Source organism: Phalacrocorax aristotelis, chromosome 2 (assembly GCF_949628215.1).
Source record: "Phalacrocorax aristotelis chromosome 2, bGulAri2.1, whole genome shotgun sequence".
NCBI lineage: Eukaryota > Metazoa > Chordata > Aves > Suliformes > Phalacrocoracidae > Phalacrocorax > Phalacrocorax aristotelis.
In genome coordinates, this window is record NC_134277.1 from 118,876,770 (window position 1) to 118,901,556 (window position 24,787).

A 24,787-nucleotide genomic window follows, 5' to 3' on the forward strand; every position below is an offset into this window, starting at 1 on the left:
AAGCACATGTGTCTCAATAGGCAAATTATTCCCTTACAAACCTCCTAGTGGCTTCACAGAGCATGTCAGGAAAAACTTGGTGTTTCCTTTTCTGTCTGGGTCACATGGAAGTTCTGCACATTAAACTGTCAATTCAAGCAAAACTATTTCAGATCTCACCTACTCTAGCTTTCTTAAAGTGTCACCTTCATGGCTGTCTGTTTTGAAGCTTCAGATTTTGTGCTGGGAAATAAAAACGGATCATATCTTGAGAATAAAAGAACAAAGCAGTGAACAAAAGAAAGAAAGAGGAAGACTGTCCTTGCTGATACTTCAGGACATCTGGGAGATGATTTTTAGATTTTTGGAAGTTTCAGGCTTCCTCATTTCTCTTAAAAAAATTAAATAAAATTTCAGCTTCCAGGGGCCCATAAAATTCTAAGAGAAATATGTGTTGATATTACTGAGTTAACAGAAAAGGAGTGCCCTTTAACTACAACAGACCAATCTACTTCTCTTCATCTATTGAGCATGTGGTATCTGAATAAGCGTATCAAGAACATCCTTGTTCTGTTGGAAGTCATAGACAGTTACTTGATATGGGCAGTACAAAAGCCAGAACAGTTTCCAAAGGGTAGAACGTTTAATGTTCTTCCTTTTAAATTCACATAATTCATCTCTGAACGTAACCCATCACAGCACGTACATATGTATCAGCAAGAGATCAAGTTTGTTTTTACCTAGACCCAGTCAAATCCCATGGCTTCCATTAGAGCTGGATATCATATTAGTAAAAGTCTGTGTATGAATATTGATAAATGAATATTAGTAAATGTAGCCATGCTTAAAAATGACCTAGATCACTAGCCTAGACCTTATCAGTTAAAAACCAAATCTCTTATTTGCCTGTCCTATATAGAATTAAAGCAATATTCAAAAGCAAATTCATAGTTCCTCTCTGTGCTCTGTTCTCTCTACATGATTATGCAAAATCTGTATCTGATGAATTAAAATTAGAAGCTGCAAAATAACCTATTTCTAGGTTAGACTTAAATGAATGAATGAATAAATCAATTAATGAACCAACATCAGGCAATTAAAAAAGAAGCCAAGAAGGACTGGAATGAAGAAAAAGAATCTGCAAAATTATTGCCTTACATTGGTATAAAATGAAAGAATGTCCCAAGAAATAAGTGCCCAGTTTCTGCCTCAAACTGACTATTCAGTTTCCTACAACTACTGTTCAAAATGCTGGGTGATAAGGACTTCACTTCAAGCTGAAGACGTATCATGATGTTAACAAACAATATAGTAGAAATTCTGCTAAAGAAACTAAATGCTTCTACTCTTTGAGTCAGATTTGCAACTGATTTTTACAAGGCGCAGGTCTTTCCTCACTTATTTTATTCCCCTTCCAGATTAATGTTACTGTTGACCAGATGTACATCACACCATCTTGCATAATTTTTTATTACGTCAGATAAAGCCAGCCATCTCAGCACAGGTAGGATATTTTCTCTTCAATTGTAGAGGGTCAGTTTATTTTTTCATGTATTTTTCAAAGGTGCTGAAACTTCTCACCCCAACAGTAGCTGAGAATAGTTAGGTATTTGGCAAGCAATCATGACTAATGAGCTTTTTTGTTAAATTACTTTATTTTTTCCCCAGGTATGCAGTTTCTATGAAAATATTCAGCTCCTCAGTGAGTCAGCCATTTTGCCAAATTATGTAAACCAGGTCTCCTGCGGAGAGTGTTTGGTTCTCTAGATGAGGAGTCATTTACAACAGTAGATTTTTGAATCTACGTAATCCTGATATCCTCATCATGAAAGCTGGTAGAAAGGCCTCAGGACTGTAAGATCCAGGCTCAGAAATTGTTTCAAGCCTGTCCTCTTGCACGGTGGTTTCTGAAAGTTCTAACCCTTGGATTTTCATGCCATTTGAACTGGGAGGGTGACAGTGACTGAATGTGGACTCATGTCAGCCCCCATTAAATGGGTACCTGGGAAGACAAGTGTCCCTGCGAAAATGAGATGACAGTTGAGCTTTCCTCTGGAGTGCTAGAATTATTACTCCATTCAGAGTCACTGAGTGTGCGATGTGTAGGTACTGAAAGAATTCACTGTAGCGTGGTACATAGTACATGGAGCTGCAAATAGGGTCATTCTTCTGTTCAGAGCCCCAATGCCCAGAGTAATTAACTTCACATGCCATGGCTGAGTGCTGAGGCTGAGTTCAAGTGAAATGGTGAGGAGCCCAGCCCTGAAGGGCATGGTTGCTTGAGTTCTTTATTACAAACACAATGAAAAAAGTAATAGTTTTTGCTACACAATGTTGCAGTGCTTCTGCTCAGGAAATGAATTTTTATGTGTTTTGTATCTCATGAATTCTGCATATTTTATTCCCTAGAGTTTAGTGTAAAAAGCACTTTTTGTATTGCTAAGTAACATGACTAATTGCACAAACAAAACAAACCAGCCTCGTACATTATGAGGTTGAAATGTCAGGAGCCATCAGGCGGTCCCCAGGAAAGAGTGCCTATGTCATTTTAAATAGTCTTTACACAGCATTATCTTAAGGCAAGCACAGAATGTTTCAGCCAATTTGTATTTCAAGATTAATAAAAGAAAAAGCTATTTGGGTTTAACTTTATTTTTTAACTATCCCAGGGAAAAGATCTTCAGCACTACAGGTATAAGATTCTCATGTAATAATTTGTGCACACCAATGTAAATAAAATACAAAGTAAATAATAAATGCTGAGAACTCATTCCCTTCTTTAAACAAACCAGCAGTCCTCCCCTCAATACCAAACCATCTGGAATGCCTCGATTTGACTAAATTACAGCAGTGTAGTCTGGATAATACAATGCTTTCCTTCCCCTCTCTTTCTAATTGTGGCACTGATTTCAATCCTCAAATTTATGTCACATTTTTTGAATAGGGTTGGGTATAAACAACTTAGGCACTAGCAACATGGAAGGCAGTCTCCACCAGTGGATATTTCCTGAAGGTGTGCTTTATTTCTTGTCTTCTGCTACTCATTCTGCTGTCTACCTAAAGCAGGTCATCTCCATGTTCCCTTTCAATTAGAGCACTGGTAATGATATCTGTGGTGGATTTTGAGTTTGAGCTGGCTGCTGCTTTCATTCAAGCTTCAGGAGCAGGAAGTTTAGAAATCCAGAAGTTTAACATCCTGGATTTTGTTAAAGTTTCCCTGGCCTTCTTTCCTGTAATCTAGGGGCTCCACTTACAGACCAGAGGGGAGTATGTGGGGAAAGGGGTGAGAAATAAGAAGGAAGTTATGCAGGCTTCTTTAACAAGCTGTTTGTTGTAAGCAATTTTGTTGTGCTGCATATCTCCCACAGGTTTCAGTGAATTGATGTAGACAATCAGCATGTAAGTAGGCATACCTGTTATTTCATCTCCAGGGGAAGTTTTGTGTCAAAAGAAATAGAAGTGGCTCACAGCAGAAGTCATCTACAGTGAGTGGTGGATGCGTGAAGGTTTGTCTTGCATATTATCTTTATTACAGGCTTCAAACCTCTGGTTAGATGTCCTGATGAGTGTGATAATTGGGTAACATCTTCCAGTTTGAAAGGAAGCTGCCTGACAAATATTTTTACTATTGGAAAACCATAGTCTTTGAAGTCCTGTATTTGCAAAATATACTGGATGAAAGTGAGTAAATATTTTAAACAAATTATGAAAAGGCCTTCAAGAGGCCATCATGTCCAGCCTTTGCTCGAAGATAGAATAAACTGTATCTATACATAGTTTTCTGAAAATCTTTCATTCCTGTGGAGAACTACTTCACATACTGTGAGTTATGATTAAAAAGCTGTGGTGAATTACTGAATAGTCTGCATGCATTGGGGAATTTAATTTGTAACCTACTGAAAAGAAACCTGCATCTATACAACAGGTTGAAGGTCAGAACTTATTGTCCTTAGTCAATCAGTAGCCTCTTAAAAACTCTGAAAATCAGAAATTTCAAGTCTTTGAGGTTTCCAGGGAAGGGGGTTCAGTCACTACTCTCTGTAGCAGTAGTGAAGTGACCTGCAGAGTTCTCGGTCTTTGCCCAGGGCTCAGTAAGCTGTTTAAAGTGGATGAAGGCTGTGAGTCCAAAGGAAATTCACTCTGTCCTAGGATTGATCCCCACATAGAGGTGGCTGAGAATGTCTTTCAGAAAAAAAATCTGTAGCCTCTTCCTCTAAACCTCTTCCAAAATCCCAGAGTTGAGCTGTGATTCAAACCACTGGCTGAAACCCTCCAATCTTCTGTTGTAAACTGTATGAGTGGATTTACAGAGCTGCAGTCTGGACACAGCTGCTAACCTGTTCCTTTCATTCCCCTGTCATTAAAAAAAAATGCTGCTTTGCTCTGCAAATAGGATCAAGCCTTGACAAAGGGTTTCTGTAAGCCATGGAAACAATAGGTAGCATTAGTCTGCTGGGTAAAACATATCCAATACCGGCGCCTCATGTCTATATCATGTAAATAACCAAGTAAATTATTAAGACTAGAGTCAGAATACCACTACAAATACTGTTCTGCAAAGGAAAAATGATGCAGTGCTGGTCATGGAAAATGGGAAAAAATCAGGGAAAAATTGGTAGCTTGATGGGTCTGAAAGGGCAAAGAGAGGAGAGAGAAGAAATATATTAGTACTGCAAGATAGAGCTACAAGAAGCCTTAGAGGTGAATACATAAAATTTGAACTTGATTTGGTTGATCAAGCAGAGGAAGTTAAAAAAGGTCTATATTTTCACCATTATTTAAAAAAAACCATGCCTTTTGAATGATTCGGGAGGACCAATTAAAACATCAGAGGGGAAATTTCATCAGTACATTCATTCAAAAACTACTGACCTTCTCTCCATTTACCTATTTACTCCTTGATAGGTACTTTGTATAATTTACAAGGCACAAATTAGTATTCCTTAGAACATCAGAGAAATATATACTCCCAAAATCAGTTACCAAACCCAGGCTGTTTCTCCTGAATGAATGAGCTCACTAAAGATATGAAGAATGATTTGAAATTCTCCGACAGGCGAGTATGTGGAGTTAAGCCAAACTGCTGCTTCCCTGCCAGTCTGGTTTTTGTCTTCGGGATAAGTGGCAGCCTCATTCTGCAGTAATACAGACAGCACAGTACTACTTAAAATGTTAGATACTTATTAGACTAGTTACAATGGGAGGAGGATTCTATCAGATCATGACTCTGTTCATTAAATGACCTCGAAAATTATGGAGAGCTGAGAGAAAAGAATTTCAGCATACAAAGAGATGTCTCCCTATATATTAATTTAAGGAAGGGAGAGCAGACATTGCATGTGGTGTCAGATTTGTAAATCTCAAAGGGTAATGTACGATTTCATTATCTTAGATACATTCTCACTGGATGATAAAAGAGTTACCAACACTACAATTTTCAACAGCTGAACTATGCCTAATGGCACAGATACAGTACAGTATATCTTTTCATAATTTACAATGCAGTGCTGAGAAAGCTCTGGCCCAGTTGGGAGATTCTCACTTATTCAAGTGGTTCTATTTAAGTCAATGAAACAACTTGTGCCAGGGCTTCTTTGCCTTTTCATGGGAAAGGACCTCTTGAATTCAGCTGATTGACACATTTGAATTTCAGTGATAATGGTCTGATTATTTATTAGATTTTTTCAGAAGGGGAATAGTTTTATAAACATCAAGATACATTTTTTTCTCATTCTGTACCAGAAGTGGGGCACTATTTTGTTTAGAATTCGAAGATTGAAGAGACTAATTCATTATTTGCTTTACATAGTTTGTATCAAGGCATAACAAAATCTCACTGGACTAAATTCTGTAAATTTCCCAATCCAAAGTTTATTTGAGACTGTTACCAACACTAATTGCGTTTCTGGGTTGCTATATTTTTTTCCCCCAGATTCATATATCTTTTTTAAAGTTCATTTTATATTTGCTCAGGGCTTTTCTACCTACTGGGAATCATAGCATGTGTGATAGAGGTGCCAAGATTTATATATAAAAAAAAAATCAGGCAAATTTATAAATTTAACAACTGAAACAACTACATTTGGAAAGCATGATAACAGCTCTTAAGAGACAACACAGTTGTACATTTATGCTAATCAACCAATTTGCTATTGCTTTCCTTAATGGTGAAAGGTGTTTTTCGTGCACAGAGTTCTGCTCCATGAATGATAGATTGAACATTAGGATATTAACTCATGTCAGCTTTTCCTCTGAAATTTGGACTGTGTGCCTATACACAAGTACATCCATATTATACAAAGCAAGTAACTGATCATGATGTTAAGTTAATGCAGGACACAATTTTAAAGGCAGTTTCGAGAAGCATTTGTCATTTGGGTTTTTTTATAATTTCTGGTACTTTCTCCAGTGGAATTCCCATTATTCTGTTATGTCATAAAGAGGGCTCTGAAATTTACTGACTAACCTGTTCTGGGATGTATGGTTGCACGGCATAGAAACAGGTGGCAGCACTTTGACAGAGTGGCCCACAGCTGTCTCACACCTGTGCAGTGTTGGTGAGGCTGGTATAAACAGAGAAGAGAGCACTTTGAAGCTAGATGACTGCAGAGATGAGTCATAAATGGTTCGAAAAAAGCCCCAGTCCAGCTCAAATGAAATGAGAGTATTGTAGCTTTTTGAAGCTCTACTGGTTTGTCTTTATGAGACTTGGCTTTCTACACCTTGCCCCACACGCAGCTGTGACTGCAGTTTCAGATTGAATAGGTGCAATGATAAGAAAAGACACAGCCAGGACCTGTGGGTTATCTCAGCTATTTTACTGGCTTTAGGCTCATGATGTGGTTGCTCCAAAAGAGCAGGGAGAGCGTAAGGTGAATGTCTCTCACAACCTGCTGTCTGTGCTGGAGGCAATTATATGTCATAGGTGTTGCTGTTCTGGCAAGGATCCTCTGAAGTCATCTGATCCTTAGTAAAAGGCTTATCTTTCATAGGTATCTTATGTGCTGCTTTTGCTTGCATCAAGATACAAGTATAATAATGAGGGGCTACCACTTAAATTGACCATATCAGAGGTTAGTAATCAGATAGGGAGGAACAGGAAAAGAAGCAGACTTACTAAGCAAATGCAGCTCCTCCCTCTTAAGCAAAGTTTAAGACAAACTAACATAATGTGACTAATCTCACATTTAGAAATATCATTACAGTTCTCAAGAGAAATGTATGTGATTTTTACAAGAAAATAACACTCTAGTAAATATACCCATGGCAAGATTATTTGCAGTAGAAAGTACCGATAAAAGTTTTACAATACAACTATCTCCTACATTGGGAATATGTCTTCTGGGTTTCTTACTTAGCTGTAAGCAGGGCAAACATGCTCGTTATTTTAATATGACTTGCTTTCAGTCATGCCTAGCATGTGCCTTTCTGTGTAGGGAAAAGAGAGCCAAAAAGCAGCAGCCCTTTCTCCATTTTCTGGAATCCCTGCACTAATGTTCCAGGTGCTCAGGAAGTAAAGAATTGCTCCTGAATCCAGATGTTTGTCATTTATCTCACCAAGAGCTGGGACTTGTGAGAAGCTGAGTACTTTCAGCTTTCAGGAAAAGTAGTTATTATCTCACACCAGTCAATAGGCTGACAGCATCATAAGTGCTATACTTTTAGAAGACATTTTACTAGCCCTACAGCATTATACAATTTTGTACTTGCTTTACTAATCTTTATTAGTTTAATAGACCATTGCATACAGTGCACCTGTTGTGACAGTTGTAAACCTATGTTTTGCCCAGGTACCTGTGCTAAAATTTTAATGCAAGCTGAAAAAATAATGGTTACAGTCTGGCCTTTCAGTGGCATGCGGTAATCGTTGCCATTTAGTGTACAATGCAATTTTACTGAAATAAGAATGTTGGACAGAAAAGAAAAGCAAGCATTTAAATGTGTTTTTTTTTTCGTTCTCCTCGCTGTATAGATTGCAAGCTTTTAGGAGAAGGCAGACATAATTGTATAAGTGCTGCTTCCATTAAAGAACAGCTGATAAGGCTAGTACTTTTGAAACTGTGTAATAGGAGTTTGTAATATCTAAAAATAGTGGTGCCTTTTAGAGACTTGATTCTTAACTCTTAGAATACTCAGGTGTTAGTGAGAAATCTGTTCTGGACAAATAATTTAACGAGCTCTGGAGAAGAGAAGAACAACTGAACTTTGGTTTGGGCCAGATGACATTTTGCAAGATACTGTATGGGATATTCTGAGAATCTGCCAGAGAAGGAACAAGAAGGTCTAAAGACTAAAGATGTAAGGCAGTAGTCAGCATTTATATGACTATTCAGTAAACAAGTACTTTATCTTCTTGCAGTTACAGCTGTTATAAGGGAAATTATATCATTACAGTGATTTTGGAAGGATTGGTTAAACATCGAGCTGTCTGGGGAAAAACTACTTCCTTCCTATTTGGAAGCATCTGATATTTCTTCCATCTGACCAACACAAATTTATTGTAGTCTTTAATACAACGATTCGTACTGCATTAAAGTAGGTAGGACTCTTCTCAAAACTCAGTTTCAAATGCTTTGCCTTTTAGGCAGAAATCTGGATTTGATGTAAATGTACGTATAACTCATTCCTTCATTCAGATAGTCATTCATTCATCTCAAGAAGGTGTTTGTTTCAAGTATAAATACACATTTATATAATTTGCTTAAATAATGTGCAGATAACATGAGATCAAGGCTAGTGTCTTACATTGATGCTATACATCAGCATAACTCTGGTCAACTCCTTTTGTCTAGGGGTGGAAGAACCTGTTCAATTCCCATTATATAAGTTCTGCAACTGGTCTCATCACTAAATATTTGAATACTATCCAGTAATGCATTAAGCTGGGTGACTACTTTGTGCTATAGGTAAGATTGGTTTTCTTATTCTCTTCCCAAGAACAGATTGTGAGCAATTGCAATTTTCTTTTGGTAAGGTTTTAATTAGAGAAGGTTCTTTGATACACATTGACATGCATCTCCTTCTATAGTACAGGTGTTATTTTTTCCATGGAAGAATATGAAAAAGGGTTGAAGAATGTAGCTTGCACAGGGAGATGCAGATCTGCATAAAATGATCATGAACGATAATCCATTTGGATACCACATCCATACTGCAGGCAAGTGAAGATGCAAGTTAGCCACAAGTTGTGGGATAGTAACAGACTTTACAATTACTGACACAGGCTTTAATCCTGTGTATAGGCTCATCTACTGCACCTATGTCTTCTCAAGTCCTATTTGTTTCTTGATTGGGGTAGAGGGTAAATACTCATATGCTGTTTATTTAGGAGTTGCCATTCTTATTATTATGTGTTAACCAGCTATACACAACACTTCTGGTTTGAAAATATGCTGTTTACAAGAAATATGTAAGCTATTTTCTGTAGCTAAATATGGACTGATATAATCCTTTGAAAAGAGCCATGTGGCACCAATGTGGCAGGGTTGGCACGTGATAGGGCACTATGAAAAAGATATTTTTCCCTTTCTGGCAAGCTACTTATGCAAACCCACTACATTTTATGTTAAGGATAGGGGTATGAGCAGCCCCTGAGCAGGCACTTTGCCACTATCACAAATGAACTGGAAGGAAGGAAACTGTGGGTGTCTATGAACTATTTTTGTAATTATTATAGCTATTTCTCAAGGTCATTAAACTGACTATCCATTGTGATTATATCTAAGAGTCAAAAGTATTTAAGCATAAGTGTCAATAAGTATTTATGCCACTGTGATTCACAGTCTTTCTTCATATAAATTTGGAAGTTTTATGTAATTAATTACTTTGTACACTTTGTCCAGCTAGCTGGCTAATGTTAGTTTGGAAAACTCATAAGGTAAGAACAATGAGCTGTGTATGCTAGTAATGTCAGTTGTCAAAGAACATTATAGTAGTATTACCACAAAAGCCAGGAGGCTCATAAAAAGAAATGTATTCATGTCTGTACATCTGAGGGACTTAAAAAAATCAAGACCTCAGCTGTTTGAAAAGGAATGTCATTTTTCTTTATGAATGATGTGGTCCAAAGGAATTAATTAACTTGGCTAGCCCACTTGCAACCCTAAAATGCTGTGAGGACTGCAAAAGCCCCAAATGCCTGTTAGCACAGGTGATCTTGAAGGCAAAACATGTGAGTGGTTTTTTTCCTTCAGACAGTGTCATGTTGCTTTGACAAGGTTCTGAGAAAAGGACTGGTTCATAGCATGCTGCATGTCCAAGTGAGTATTTCAACACCTGGTAGGTGAGTTTTCCACAGTACACATTGCCTAGCAATGTTTTCCACAGTACGCACCCAGGGAAGATTATTTTGGTCTGGTATTTCATTCTTTCCTCTCTTTTGCTATAGAATTGCCCAAGAATTACTATTTGGTTTAAAATCATCTCACAATGAATTGCAGGGCCATTAGAGCAATCCCTGAAGAATCTTTTGGAACGCACAGTGTCTGGGGGAATGCAGAATCAGGAATAGGTTCCACGGTGTGGACCAGCTCCAAACCATGGAGGAGCCTGTGATGAAGCTGTCAACTTTCAGGAGAACCTAGTCATTAGGGAGTAAAACCCCATCTTTCCTCAACAGCACAAGCTTCCAGAATAATGAAACTTTTCCTTGTGTTGAGACCAGCTTTTCACAGTGACAAGCCATGTTTCAGTTCCTGACCTTTGCCTCAAGCTGCTCTGCGGCCCAGGCCCAGCGTGCAGAGAAGCTCTGTAGATATTTCAAAATTGAGATAGCTCTCTTCCTCAGAGAACAGCTATCTCACTGTCAGTGAAAAACAGCGAGTGAAAGAAAGAGAGGAGCTAAAGCATTGATCAGAGGGTCAGTAATGCCATTCTACAGTAACAAAGGGCTATCCCAGTCCCATACTTTCCAAGACATATAGCTTCAGTTCATAGTAAAGTTGGTCTCAGGGAGTGACATGAGTTCTTAAAGACCACAGAGACAGTTAGGACAAGCCTTGGAATGTACTAAATAATGGGAAATGCAAGACATACTGACCTTGTTTACACAACCATGACTTGCTTTCCACAATAATGGTAATCTACTACTTTCTTATATCTGGCAATATTCTTTAATTCAACTAGTAAGAAACGGGTGTTGTGGTTTTGGTGGTAAAGGTTCGATCATCACTTGGGACCAGAGGCTGTCAGTAAATGCAGCCACAGATAGGTTGCAACTATTAGTGGCCAGGATCTGTTGTACTACTTAAATATACAGGTTAAGCTGAGCAAAATAGAGGAAGTGGTGTAATACGAGAACATGTAAGAGAAGAAGGAAATTGCTGTCAGGATCAAAGTTAGTCTAGAAGAAGTTAGATGTTAGTCAACGTAAGTTCTATTAGTATAATTGTTAAATTGGAACATTTTTATCATAGTTGTTAACAGAAACCTGTACTTTTCAATTATATTGAAATTTTTGGAAAAGCATGCTAGAAACATATTTTGACTTTTATTTATACTTTTTCCCCCTGAAAATACCAATGGAAATTGTCCTGACCAAGAGAGTACTGTAAGAAATGAATATATAATAAATAAGTTCCTTATATTTACTTTTCCTCCTATGCATTTTGTACAAATGTACATTAAATTAGTTCAGATGGGTAAATATAAAATAAGATTTAATCTGAATACATAATAATACTAGTGGAGAAGAAAGCCGTGTCATACAAAATCTTCCCTACAAGAAGCCTATTGTAACTAAACCTGTAGATAAAAGGACCTTGAATTTTGTAATGGGTTTTGAAAATAATAGACATGAGTTTCATCAACAATTAAATAATAAATGTTGTAATCTGAAATTAAATACCTATTTTACTTCCAAATGTAATAATGTTGGGCATACTATGCTTGTTACAACTAGTCCATACTACAAACTGGACAGTATCAAGTGTTTTAGAGACAAGTCTAAGAGCTTGCAATCATCAGTAACCTTCTTACAGGGGAAGTTTCTTTTTTGATCCTAATCACTCAGGTGACAACTAGTGCTTAGAAGCCTGAGGACTGATAACACCAAAGTAGTTATCTTAGTCTTAATTAACTGGAAGTGCAGCTGTTCATTGTCCTTTTATTAATGCTTAGTCCTGTGCTGGGTGGCTCTAAGATTTTCACCTCAGTGCCACCATTGTGGCAAAGACTTCTACAGGTGAATCTTGTGTACATAGAGGATTTCCTTTCAACATTTTAAAAAATGCTCTCTCCAGTTTCACTGGATGCTTCATTGCTGGTTTAGCAGACCGCTTTATGAAAGAGGACTACTAGAAGTGTTTCTCTCTATACTATAGCTTGTATTAGTATATTTATCATGATCTTTCTTTATAACTAAGGCTTTTCAGTGAACCTATGTGGACATTTTTCTGGGTTGCTAATATTCTTTTCTGTATTTGGAAACTGCCTAGTTACAGTTCCACTTATAGAAATGGACTAAACCCTGTAAAGTAGAAGAAGAAGAAACAATTGTGCATATTTGATGCTAAAATAATTTGTACATTGTGTACACGTAACTGTGAATATATACATTTTACATATATAAAAATGAATTAAATAATTCTTTCCTTTTTTGTGTATAACTTTACTATTTTAATTTCCAATAGTTGGTATTTTAACATTAATTTCGGTACATTCTTGTCATACTTATGATGAGAAGAAAAATCATTGAGCTATCCTGGGCAATTCCTCTTTTTTTCCCTGACACACTGCAATTAATTTGATGTCTATTAAATTTTATGAGCTGAAGAGACAAGTCAATTCAACCCAGATCCACTAAAATGTTTAGATGTCAGGTATAACAGGAAATCTGTTGCAGAGCATGGATTTGCGACCAGGTTAGTACCAGCTTTATCTCTGGTTTGAAAGGAATGTGCCTATGAACTCTAATTGGAAACTTATGACACAAATATATAAAGGTCATGAAAAAGACAAGGAAACTTAATAAATTTTGGCTAAGCATAGAAATAGCTCTTTTCCTATGCTGTTCCTTTAACAAACAAAAAAAAAAGCCCATGCCCCTCCCCAAATCCCCAACAAATAAATCAATAAAGTCATTAGAAAAAAGAGAACTATATTGAGGTTAAATAGAAGTTCAGCTGGCTTATTTAAGGAATTGTCAATACTTTCTTATCAGAAGAATAAAGATGCATGTGATTTACTGATTGCATTGATTATATTAACAGAAACCATCTGCTCTCCAATCCTGCAACCTAGAGTTCTATTTTCCAGTGGTGGTTCTGGAAAGCACAAAGAGAAATAACTGGCAAAAATCTAACTGAAAATCTTTGGTAGCTGACCACCTACCACACAGTTGCATTCTTAAGTCCTCTGCTGTAGCAATACTACCAAAAGTATGTTCTTTAATCATTATTAGTTGGCAGAAAAATCTCAGTTGGTGTGTGATAGTATTTGACAGCCTCAGGATCATGTGTAAAATTATGAATTAACAAATAACGTCATAGAATCATAGAATGGTTTGGGTCAGAAGGGACTTTTAGAGGTCATCTAGCCCAACCCCCCTGCAGTGAGGAGCAATATCTTCAGCTAGATCAGGTTGCTCAGAGCCCCAACCAACCTGGCCTTAAATGTTTCCAGGGATGGGGCCTCCACAGCCTCTCTGGGAAACTGTTCCAGGGTTTCACCATCATCATAGTAAAAAATTTTTTCCTTATATCCAGTCTAAATCTACCCTCCTTTAGTTTAAAACCACTGCCCCTTGTCCTGTCACAACAGACCTTGCTAAAGAGGTTGCCCCCATCTTTCCCATAGTACCCCTTCAAGTACTGAAAGGCTGCAGTAGGGTCTCCCCACAGTCTTCTCTTCTCCAGGCTGAACAACGCCAACTCTCTCAGCCTGTCCTCACAGGAGAGGTGGTCCAGCCCTCGGATCATTTTTGTGGCCCTCCTCTGGACCCGCTTCACCAGGTCCATGACCTTTCTTTGCTGAGGTTTCCAGAGCCGGATGCAGCAGTCCAGGTGGGGTCTCACCAGAGCAGAGGGGCAGAATCACCTCCCTTGACTTACTGTTCATGCTGCTTTTGGTGCAGCCCAGGATATGGTTGGCTTTCTGGGTTTCAAGCACACATTGCTGGTTCATGTCCAGCTTTTCATCCACCAGTACCTCCAAGTCCTTCTCTGCAGGGCTGCTTTGAATCCCTTCATCCCCCAGCCTGTGTTGATATTGTGGGTTGCCCTGACCCAGGTGCAGGACTGTGCACTTGGCCTTGTTGAACCTCATGAGATTCTGACAGGCCCACCTCTCCAGCTTGTCCAGGTCTCTCTGGATGACATCCAGTCCTTCTGGTATGTCAACTGCACTGCTCAGCTTGGTGTCATCTGCAAACTTGCTGAGGATGGACACAATCCTGCTCTCTAAGTCACTGATAAAAATGTTAAACAGTAGTGGTCCCAGTATGGACCCCTGAGTGACACCATTTGTCACCAGTCTCTATCTGGACATTGAGCCATTAACCCACTACCCCTTGGATACAACCATCCAACCAATTCCTCATCCACCGAACAGTCCACCCATCAAATCCATATCTCCTCAGTTTAGAGAGAAGGATGCTGTGGGAGGCCATGCTAAAGGCTTTACAAATGTCCAGATAAAATATCATGGAGTGTGGCTTGGCATCTACATCAGCCAATTCACTCAGGACTCTGGGATGTATCTTATCAGGTCCCATAGACTTGTGTACGTTCAGGTTCCTCAGGTGGTCACAAACCTGGTCTTCCCTTACAGTGGGAAGGGCTTTACTCCCCTGGTCCCCTTCTTGTGGTCCAGAGACAGGTGAGGAGAGAGGTTACCAGTGAAGAATGAGGCAAAGAAGTTGTTGAGTACCTCAGGCTTCTCCTCATCTGTTGGTACTAGGCCACCATTTTTGTTCATCAGGATGGGTACGTTTTCTTTAATCTTCCTTTTCTGGTTGACATACCTGTAGAAGCCCTTCTTGTTATTCTTTGTATCCCTTGCCAAATTCAGCTCCAGCCACACCTTGGCCCTCCTGACCCCATCCCTGCACAACCAAGCAGCATCCCTATACTCTTCCCAGGACACCTGTCCCTGCTTCCACTGCCTGTGCAGTTCCCTCTTGCTCTTTAGTTTGACCAGCAGGTCTCAACTCAGCCATGCTGGTCTCTTTCCTTCCTTGGCTGATTTCCTGCACCTGGGGACTGAGAGCTCTTGCACTCAATGGAAAGCATCCTTAAAGATCTGCCATCTCTCTTCTGTTCCCTTGTCCCTGAGGACTGTTTCTCAGGGGGTCCTGCTGACTAGCTCCTTGAATAGCTGGAAGTTTGCTTTCCTACTACAATACAAGTACAAATGTGAAATTTAGGAGAGCAGGTATCAATTTATCTTTGCTGAACATCTTAGAATAAAATTTAGTTCTGATGTTTTATGAGGAGCAGATCAAACTGAGGATAATTCTCTCTTATAGGAGATGTTTTGCATGATGTTGACTTAAAGACTACCTCAACTGACCTAGAACTGCTTTGTTGCATTGTTTATCTCACCAACCTGTTCTGTTCCTCTTTACCTCCCCCTTGCATTTCTGTATCTCAGGTTTAGACTGCTTTGCAGTCATTTCAGTCCTGAGATTTCTGGAGTAGGAACAGGAATCTGCTTTATCATGTGTATGTCTTGACTTCCTCTTGGTATTAACCCCCCCACTTTTAAAAATTTCTGGGAGGTCAAATGCTAAACAGGAGTTAAAAAATTAAGTGAGTTCTGGGTTCAGATACTTGTTCATAACTGAATCCAATGATCATGGAAGCACATCTACATTATTGTATATGATGAATGAACTTTCCCTCATGTCTCATCTTTTTTTGTTTGCTTTTGTTTGCAAAGCTATTGATGCTTCCACTTTGTTGACTTGACTACCTTCAGTGAGTTAGAAAATATTCTCTTGCTAGTCTCAACCTTGATTTTAGTGCTATTGCTTGATTATGGCCTAACTAATATACTAAATCTTTTAGACATGCTTTTATTGTGCTTTTATTCTGTTATTTTTAGTTTTTATTTTGGAAAATATTTTGCTGTAATCCTTTGCCTTCTTTCCTCTTTTCCACTCACTGTCAAATTTTCTGTGAAAGAAGTAAGATGTCTGAAGGAAGGGTTTTGTCTTTCTTTGCTGGCAAGACCCTGAAAAGGATTGCTGCTATGATGATACAAATACTGATGGATGACCAAACCCTAAATACCATGAATGCACTAACAAAAAGGACAATAAATTTTTCACTGTAAATAGATCATCTCTGATGTATTTCCATCAGCTTAGTCTTGCACTGGACCCTTTAAACTAGGGCATAACACTGAGAAAAATTTCAGGAGAAATCAGTGCATGGGGCAGGAAAAAGAAGCTACTACAACTTCACCTTCCTGGTTATAACATAACTTGAAAACAAAGAAAAATAAGATACGTTCTTCTTCCATATATTCGCCAGCACCCTCAGCTCATTAATACCTTTGCAGTGTGGAGACTGTTATGAGCTGGTTACTGTATTATGTCAGTTAAACAAAGGAGCAGCTGTAAACAAATTAGGAAAATTCAACGCTGCTTATCTGAATTTAAAACAAGAAATTAAATTGAATGTGGGCAATTTTAAATTTGGTCATACAGTAGATAAACAAGGATAAGTAAATATGCACAATATTTGCAAATATATGCAATATTTTAAAACATTTTCATTTTTAAACCAAATATTTATTCTATTTAATAGCTATCTGTTTATTTTTGCACATGAAATAATTGCTCAACTCTCTGTCTTTATTAAACACTGGGTTTAGAAAAGATGAATGCATACAAACAAAAACTCATCTTTGCCTGTACCACATTGAATTGTTTAAAAAATAATCATGTCTTCTTCATAATCTGGTGGTTTGTGTTTTAGTTTTCAGTATGTAGCCATACACATCTGTAAGGTCTAGAAATATTTAATGCTGTTAAATTGAATTCCATAAACTTTTAAAATACTTTGGCAAAAGCCTTTATTCTCATTTTTACTTCATATTTCACAAGAATCATATTTCCTTCCCCCCACCATCCCCCGCCTCTCTCTCTGTCTCTCTCCAAAGTAGGACCATTGAGAATCTGTGGAATATTTAAGAGATCTTATACAATAGAGATGTCACATTTTGAAGCTATCTGGAGAAATAACTGATACTTTGAAAGGTCACAGTCAACTAAAAATAAAAATACATTCCATCTTAGTGTTTTCAGATCTTTGAAAAGTATGTCCTGAGCTTCCATATCAGGTAGAAATATTTTTTTTTTTAATTTACATGCATCTCTAAGATAAGTACTGATTACTAATATATATGTGGGAAATGTATCTGCCTGCCTTCCTCAGGACAACCAGGCAGCTGAAGGTACTTCTGAGAGAGGTGTGTTCACTTGAGTAATACAGCAAAATACTGAAATAGAAACAGCATCTCTTGGGACAAATATGTCTTATGAAAAACATATATATCAGGCTGTGCAGTCAGATTCAGGCATCTGCAGTTTCCTGGAACTGCCAAGACATGTAGAGCTGTTAGTCTTGTTCTGAAGATCAGCTGTTGACTCCAGCACTTCATTTTAGTAGGAAGTGTCATCACTGAGGGCTGGATTTTGCATTCCTTTCTCCAGCAAAAGTCCCAGCAGAATTTTTTGCTAAGCAAGATAGCAGGATATTATGTACAATAGTACATATTCACATGGTTAATCTTGTTCCCCCTTTACACTCTCAACGCAAAAGAACTTTATATGTAGTGGGAAAGGAGGGAGTACTGCAAAAGAGAAGGGCATGGCAGTGATGAGACAACATACTTTTTTAACGGATGAGAGTTGACTTCTGTTTTGGTAGCTTGGTGTCATAACTTAATAAGGTATACCTTTCGTTTCCACTCTACACAGGCTTAAAAATATGGAAAATAGAGTAGATGGTGTCTGTGATATAAGGGAGACCATTCTTTTCTTTTCATGGTTTGTCTCAGTGAGAAACTGGTCTAGTAGAAAAAGCAAATTCCTTTCCCAAAATTTTACGAATACTGAAATAAATGCTTTAAACACATTATGTTTGCCAAGCCTCAGTATCTATTAACAAAAAACGGCACTTTGACAAAGTGTTTTTGTTATTGATTGACTCTGTGGATGTTGTCTAGATGATACTGGATATGGATCCATCTGTTCCCTAGTCTGATTACCAGTATAAAATTTACTAAAACTCCTTGTTTAACACAAAATTGGTGTTCAACTTACAAGTGGAAGTTTCATCCCCTGTTAAATCTGAGAAACTTCGAAGACTTCTGAAGGTGGGAAAAAACAAAAAGGGGGAAAAAAAAAAACCCCAAACATTTCACCTTTCTTGCCCTACACAGGCCAATGATGACCCAAGTGGGAAAAATCCCTCAAACATGAAGAACTGAGGAACATGCACTGTGTCAGCCTTTGAGTGGTCACAGCAATCTTGTAGGTTCAACTCTAATTACAGCTGAAAGCAATAAGCAGTTCTCTGATTTTCCTTACCTACCTATGAGGAATAGGAAGACTAGTAATTCAAGTTCATTCAAGATGCTTCACCTTTTTCCTCAAATAGTGGCCATGAGGTACCCCTCAAACAGACAGAATGGTTTCTTTATCCATTTAAACTATCAGAGTGCAGTGGTGAAGCCAGAAACCAGATGCCTTTGTTTACCACCATCTAGGGTCCAGGTACCTTTGGACCAAACTGTATTTTTAAAATATTAAGAAATGGTTAATAGACAGAATATATACACATGTAACAGGAAAGGCATGCTTGTTGTAAGTTTTATGTCTCTTGGAAGTACAAATATATGGAATGATATATATGTTTATTGTGGAACCATTTTCTTTTCTGATGTTCATAGTATGTTACAATAAAAAAAAGTATTGCTTTGTATGAGAAAATCACGTTGTGGCATAGCTTTGTGAATCTCTACATATAGTAAGGCTTGCTGTGAGAAAGAATCGCTTTGGCTTTCTGGGGGGAAAAAAAATAATTAAAAGAGGCTGATTGTATAGCTAATATTACATTATGCAAATATGCAACTCAGGGAGGTTTGGCACACAATGCATTGATTTATATGCTGTTTAAAGGCACCTTATCTTTCTGTTTTGTTATTTATAGCATGGACTGCATGTTTGTTTATGCGGCTGCATATTCAGAGTAAACTGAGGAGCTGCTGCTACTTGCCTTGGTGTCTCAGCCCACACTTTGGAACTGCTTGAAAGGGTGATCTGGTCAGAAAGCAGGGCTTAGCATGCACTCATAGATACCATGAACTTCAGCCTGAGATGAGAGCCCTCAGGCAACTTGAAGAAGAGGGAATGAATACTTCCTTCTTGGAAGTTTTTTTTGTCCTTTGGGTGATGGGTCAAGTGAAAGAATGTTTGACAAGGATAATTTTACAATAGATTCCTGTTAAAGTGTTGTGGTGAGTCACCATATCTATTCACAGCAAAATGATAAATAGAGGTACTTTTCAATGCAGAATCAACAAAGAAGATTGAATTTAAAAGAGAAGGAAGTCCTCATTTAGAATGATGTCAGAAAAGATTATAAGATGAACTAATATGAATTCCTAAGCTATGAACTTGCTTCAGTGATTTGCTGAATAAAGTAAGATTTAAGCATATAAATTGCATCATCGATTTGGATCACACACCTCTGTTTATGCTAGGTATAAGCAGGGAGTCCCACAGCATCCTAATTCTGGAAACATACAGAATTAATGAGTACTTCTGGTGGTAGTCCTGGAGGCTGGTAAAGTATTTTTGATCTAGCCTTTGATTTGCTAAATTTTTAAAATCTATTTTTCAACCTAGTTCACACCAGTGTCAGTGCATGTGAGAACTAAATTAGCGCTCGTTCATCCAGTGTTGCTTCCACCAGATGGAACTGGTGACGTTCAACCTGTCCTGGGGATATAGCTGTCATAGAAACAGTAAAAAGCCATCAGTTGGTGGTGGCTTTTGGATATTACTGACATGGATCAGATTTGATTTGTGAATTGATGCCTTAAAATTTGTGTCATTAATTTCTGACAACTTACTGTTATTTTTAAAAGCTATATTAATCTAAATCGTTAATTTAAGCAAACTTTGATATGCATGTATTACCCCTCTGTATATGTTCAGGAAAAAAACCAAAGGTGGAATACTAAAATGAATTAATAAGAGATCCAGCTCCATAGCTTTGGGAATGTCAGCAGCTCACCATATCCTCCCATTAGGACAAGAGAATAGTCAAGATTTATCATACTATCTTTCACAAGGGTAGATGTTATAGCACAGTGGACTGACATGTCAGCAAAAAGTAGCTGGGAACTGTACTAGTATCTTAGCATGTTTCTGAAATGCTTTCTGTTACCAAACAATGGCTCATGGTCTGTTGTGATGCCACTAATGGATTGTCTATCAACCTCCCTACCATGATGAGTAAAAGCCCTGGAAAACAGTGACAAATTACAAGACAGTTTCCTTAAAATTCAGCACCAGCAGATTATCTTTGAAGTCAATTTTCCTTAGTATTTTTCTGATTTTATGTGACTGGGGAGAATTCTCTTTACCAAAGGTCTTTTACCCCAGAGCCGAGATGTTGATGGCTGATGAAAGTGTTACAAAGCCTTGTTAGATTCAGCAACTTAAAAGCCAATGAAAACTAATTTTTGTCTTGTTGCACTCTTTTTTTCCTTTCCTCCAGAGGTCTGTGCTATTGGCAAGGTAAGCTATTAGATTCTTCTTTAACCTGAATCAGAAGACTTTTCATGCAAGATTTAATATTTTCTTTTTAAGTAGCCTGTTATCAGTTGAAGGAAGGCTGAAGACTAGAGAGGTTTAATTTATCTTACCAATGACAAGAACTGAGAAAAAAAATATAGTAATTTCAATGTACTATTGATGAGTGTTGCAGCTTCCTGTGATTAAAAACTGCATTACATGTGGATAGCAGAAGTGGACACTATTCTTTGAAAACTATGGCCATATAAAGTACTTTAATTGAACTGTAAACACATGGGTGATCAATACAAGGTAAAATTTGTTAGAATGAAGGTTTCAAGGGAAAGAACAGCCAAACCGGAAGCAAAGGACCCCTTATGTCTTATTTGGGAAGGAACCAAAATTTCTTGGACTTGGGTCATTTCATCATTGTCCTGGGAGATCCAGGATCATCGGGTTTAAGCAGTGGGCTTGGAAAGATTTTTAAGTGGTTTGCTGAGCAGCAACTTTGGAAAATACCTCATTGTACTTCTCTCTCTCCCTTTTTCATTAAAAATAATTTGTACTGAGGCAGGACATGGCAGGTTGAGGATTACTTCTTCTTTTTCAGACCTTACATTGCTGTGAACCACTGTACAACAAGAGCCTGGGGCGTCTTAGGAGTCACTATGATGACTACACATCAATGTCAGCTTTTTAGCTTTCCAATTTGAACTAATTTCCCACACTTCCTTACCTCTCTTCCTACCTTAAAGAAGACAGATGCATCTTTGTGACCTGCTTTGACAGGCATTTAACTGTTCTTTGTTGCTTTTTCATGTGTCTTGCTGTTCTTACCGAAGCTGAAATCTGAATATCCCAGCAGAGCAGCTGAAGACTGATAAGCTGGTACAATAAACCAATGCTTTTTTGTTGTACCACAATATTAAACTATAGTGCTGAGGTTTATGTGGAGGAATCTGCTTTGATTACTTGATAAGATACAGATTTTAACTATGCATGCTTTATTAACTCTGTTTTTTCCTTGAAAAATACCAGTTGCCTGCCTCTATCACTTGCATTCTGACTGATATAACCACAGTTTTCATTGTTTTCCCACAGCAACCTGAAAACAAGTTTTCAGGGGTTTTCAGTTACGGCCAAGAAGTTTTTATTCTACCAAGTACCTAAAAAAAAAAAAGAAAAAAGAAAACTTATATGAAAACTTATATGGTGAAGCTGTCCTGAAATGAATTAACAGCTTCTTAATTTTCCCTACTATTTAGACACTCTCTGTCACAGCACGTTTCTTCTTTCTACTTTTCACTAACACCTTACCTCTCTAAAATAAGGTGTAAATTAGTCCATCTTGACTAGTTTAAACTTGTGTGTATTCATGCCAATACACCTCTTTATTTTGTACACTCTTGTAATAAAATGTGTCATTTGTGCTCTACTGATGTTCCACTCAAAATTAAACCATTCATCTTTTAGCCTCACAGCCCTCTTTCTACCATTTATAGACCCACACATTATTTCCAAATCACATAGGATGGAGCAAACTTTGCACAAGATATCTTACGGAGATTATTTGATTTGGGGCAAAGGGTGAAAAATGGCTGCAAACTGGATGTCTAAATTGAAGGTGATTGTAAGCTTAGTTGCCAACTGACCATACTGACTGGTAATATGAGAGTCAGATTCACTGGCTACCTCTCACTGTATTATTACCAAAAGAAAAAACCCACATGAAACCTACTCATCAGTTTGGAGCCATATTTAAATAAAGACAGGGATCTCACTGTCTTGTACAATGGCCTTTTAAGTCATTCTGTGTTCAGTAACATAGCTTTTGTGTGCTAATTTTAGGCATTAGCCACATGGTTGACATTAGAGGAATTTCGCTTTCAGTTTCCTATGGCAGTGTGTACTTTTTTTCCTCATACTTCCTATTGTAGTTATTATCAGTAGAGGTGAACCAGTTGGAACAAGAGGGAGAGAGCATTAATGTAGAGTTCATGGTGGCCTGAGTGTTTGCTATGTGCTGCTGATAAACTGCTGGTGCTTTGAATGCATGTTGTCTGCTTCTGTTAAAATCAGTTAGGCACAGTATAGTAGTGAGAATGCCAGAGGTCATCAGTGCTAGGTCGAGTCTGAGCGTTTAGTTTTCTTAATTGCAACAGAGGCCATTTTGGCAACAGCTCTGTAGCAGATAGGGCATGACAGGCTTGTGTTTACGGTGGCCTCCTGATTGCATATTTTCAAGCTCTCTGAAAGCTTGGGTCTTGAGGATAGATTATTTTCCTTTTGAGCAAATCTGCTAATAATGTTTAGGTTTGCAGCCTTATTCTTATTGTGTTTTATTGCATGGCAATATAAACCAGCTGTTTTAACAATAAGTTATTTAAATGATATATGTTGGTTTACGCTGAAGTGGCTGTATCGCTTTAAAAACAGGATAAAGTAAAATAAGGCCTATTATTCCTACTTTTCGTCATATAAAAGGATTCTAGAACTGCAGCATTGATATAATTTAATCTGAAAGGAAATGGGATTGTGACAGGAAGAGAAGTTACATTTCTGAACATCACTCGTTCAGGTGCTCTAGCTGTAATAAGCTGTGCAATATTTCACCAGTGAAGAACTTTCATGTACAAAAGCATACTAAATGTAGGTTCAAAAACAAAAGAAGACACAACCTGGAGTTGCCTTGCCTCACTTACTTCAACTACTTATAAATGTAAAGACCAGCAAACCAGGGTCCCATGTAAGTTTGTATAAATACAAATGTCTATGCATTCCTGAAATAATGACTTAATTAAACTAATTTTGGTTTGTTCTGTAGGATAATCATATTCTTTAGTTAATAAGTCACTGAAAGCTAATCCAACAAATTATGATTAGTGTTAGGAATAGACTTAATTTTATTTAAAAGGCTCCAAAATACTGGTAATGAAGGTTTAAATAATCCTGGAAATTGCTTAGAAAAATATTGAAGGCTGAATGAATTTTCTTTGTATGTTGTTAAAGTTAAAAACTTGTCATAAGACTGCCCTTCTGAAGAGGTAAACTATAACTAAAAATCCAGTTCATGGTAAGCTCCTCATCACACTTAAAAGCAAGCTAAAAAGGAAGAAAACCAAAGCAAGCCCTGCCCCACCATCAAGTCACAAGGGCATATAGCATTGCTCTGTTATGTGGGATTTATGATTGCACCAGTTCTTTTAGGACATGGAGACAAGGGTGAATATGTTTTTCGATGTGATGGCCTTAGATGTGATCCTGCAGCTCTGTTTGAGTTATTGGAAGACAATGCATTGCTATTCTACATAAGCAGCTGGGAAATATAAACTGAAAAATAGTTCTAAATACCTCTTCCATTAGCCTAGTGAGGATGTTATGTTGGGAAATATCTTGAAGATATTGGATTTGGACATAAAAAGCAATAAAAGTTTGCTACATTTGTTATATTACAGTGCCTTAAAAATCCAGGTGTCCAGCAGCCCAGGGGATGGCATAAGCACAGTAGTGACCCAATTTCATCCATTTTTCTGGGGAGATAATGGAAAGGATAAGAAATGGACTCTGAATAGGCTAGAAATAATGAAAGGACACATACAGATTTGAGAAAGTATGGTGAACTATATGTGGACACATTTCAGACAAAGATATGGTCACAAGCTTCTCATTCATGGTTAAATTTATACACTAACACTTGACAAAATGCACAGTTGAGTAATTCTGTGTGCAATATAGCTTATCTTTCCTTTTAGGGCATGAAAAGACACAGGTGTTTTCTCTGTTTTCCAGCAATACTGATGTTTGGTAGTATAATAAACAATTACCGCCTTTTATGTAGGAAGAAGAGAGGAAGAAAGTATGAATAAAAATGTTAACTTTTTTTAAAACTCAAAAAAGACTCAGTAGAAATTCAGGCCTGGTCTTATTTTAGCTGATCTGATTAACCTAATAGTAATGATAATAACAACAACAATGACGACGACAACTTATTATGTGACTCCTTTGAAGTTCTTTGACCGATGCCTGATCCTAAAAACAATGCCAAGATCTGTGTACTTA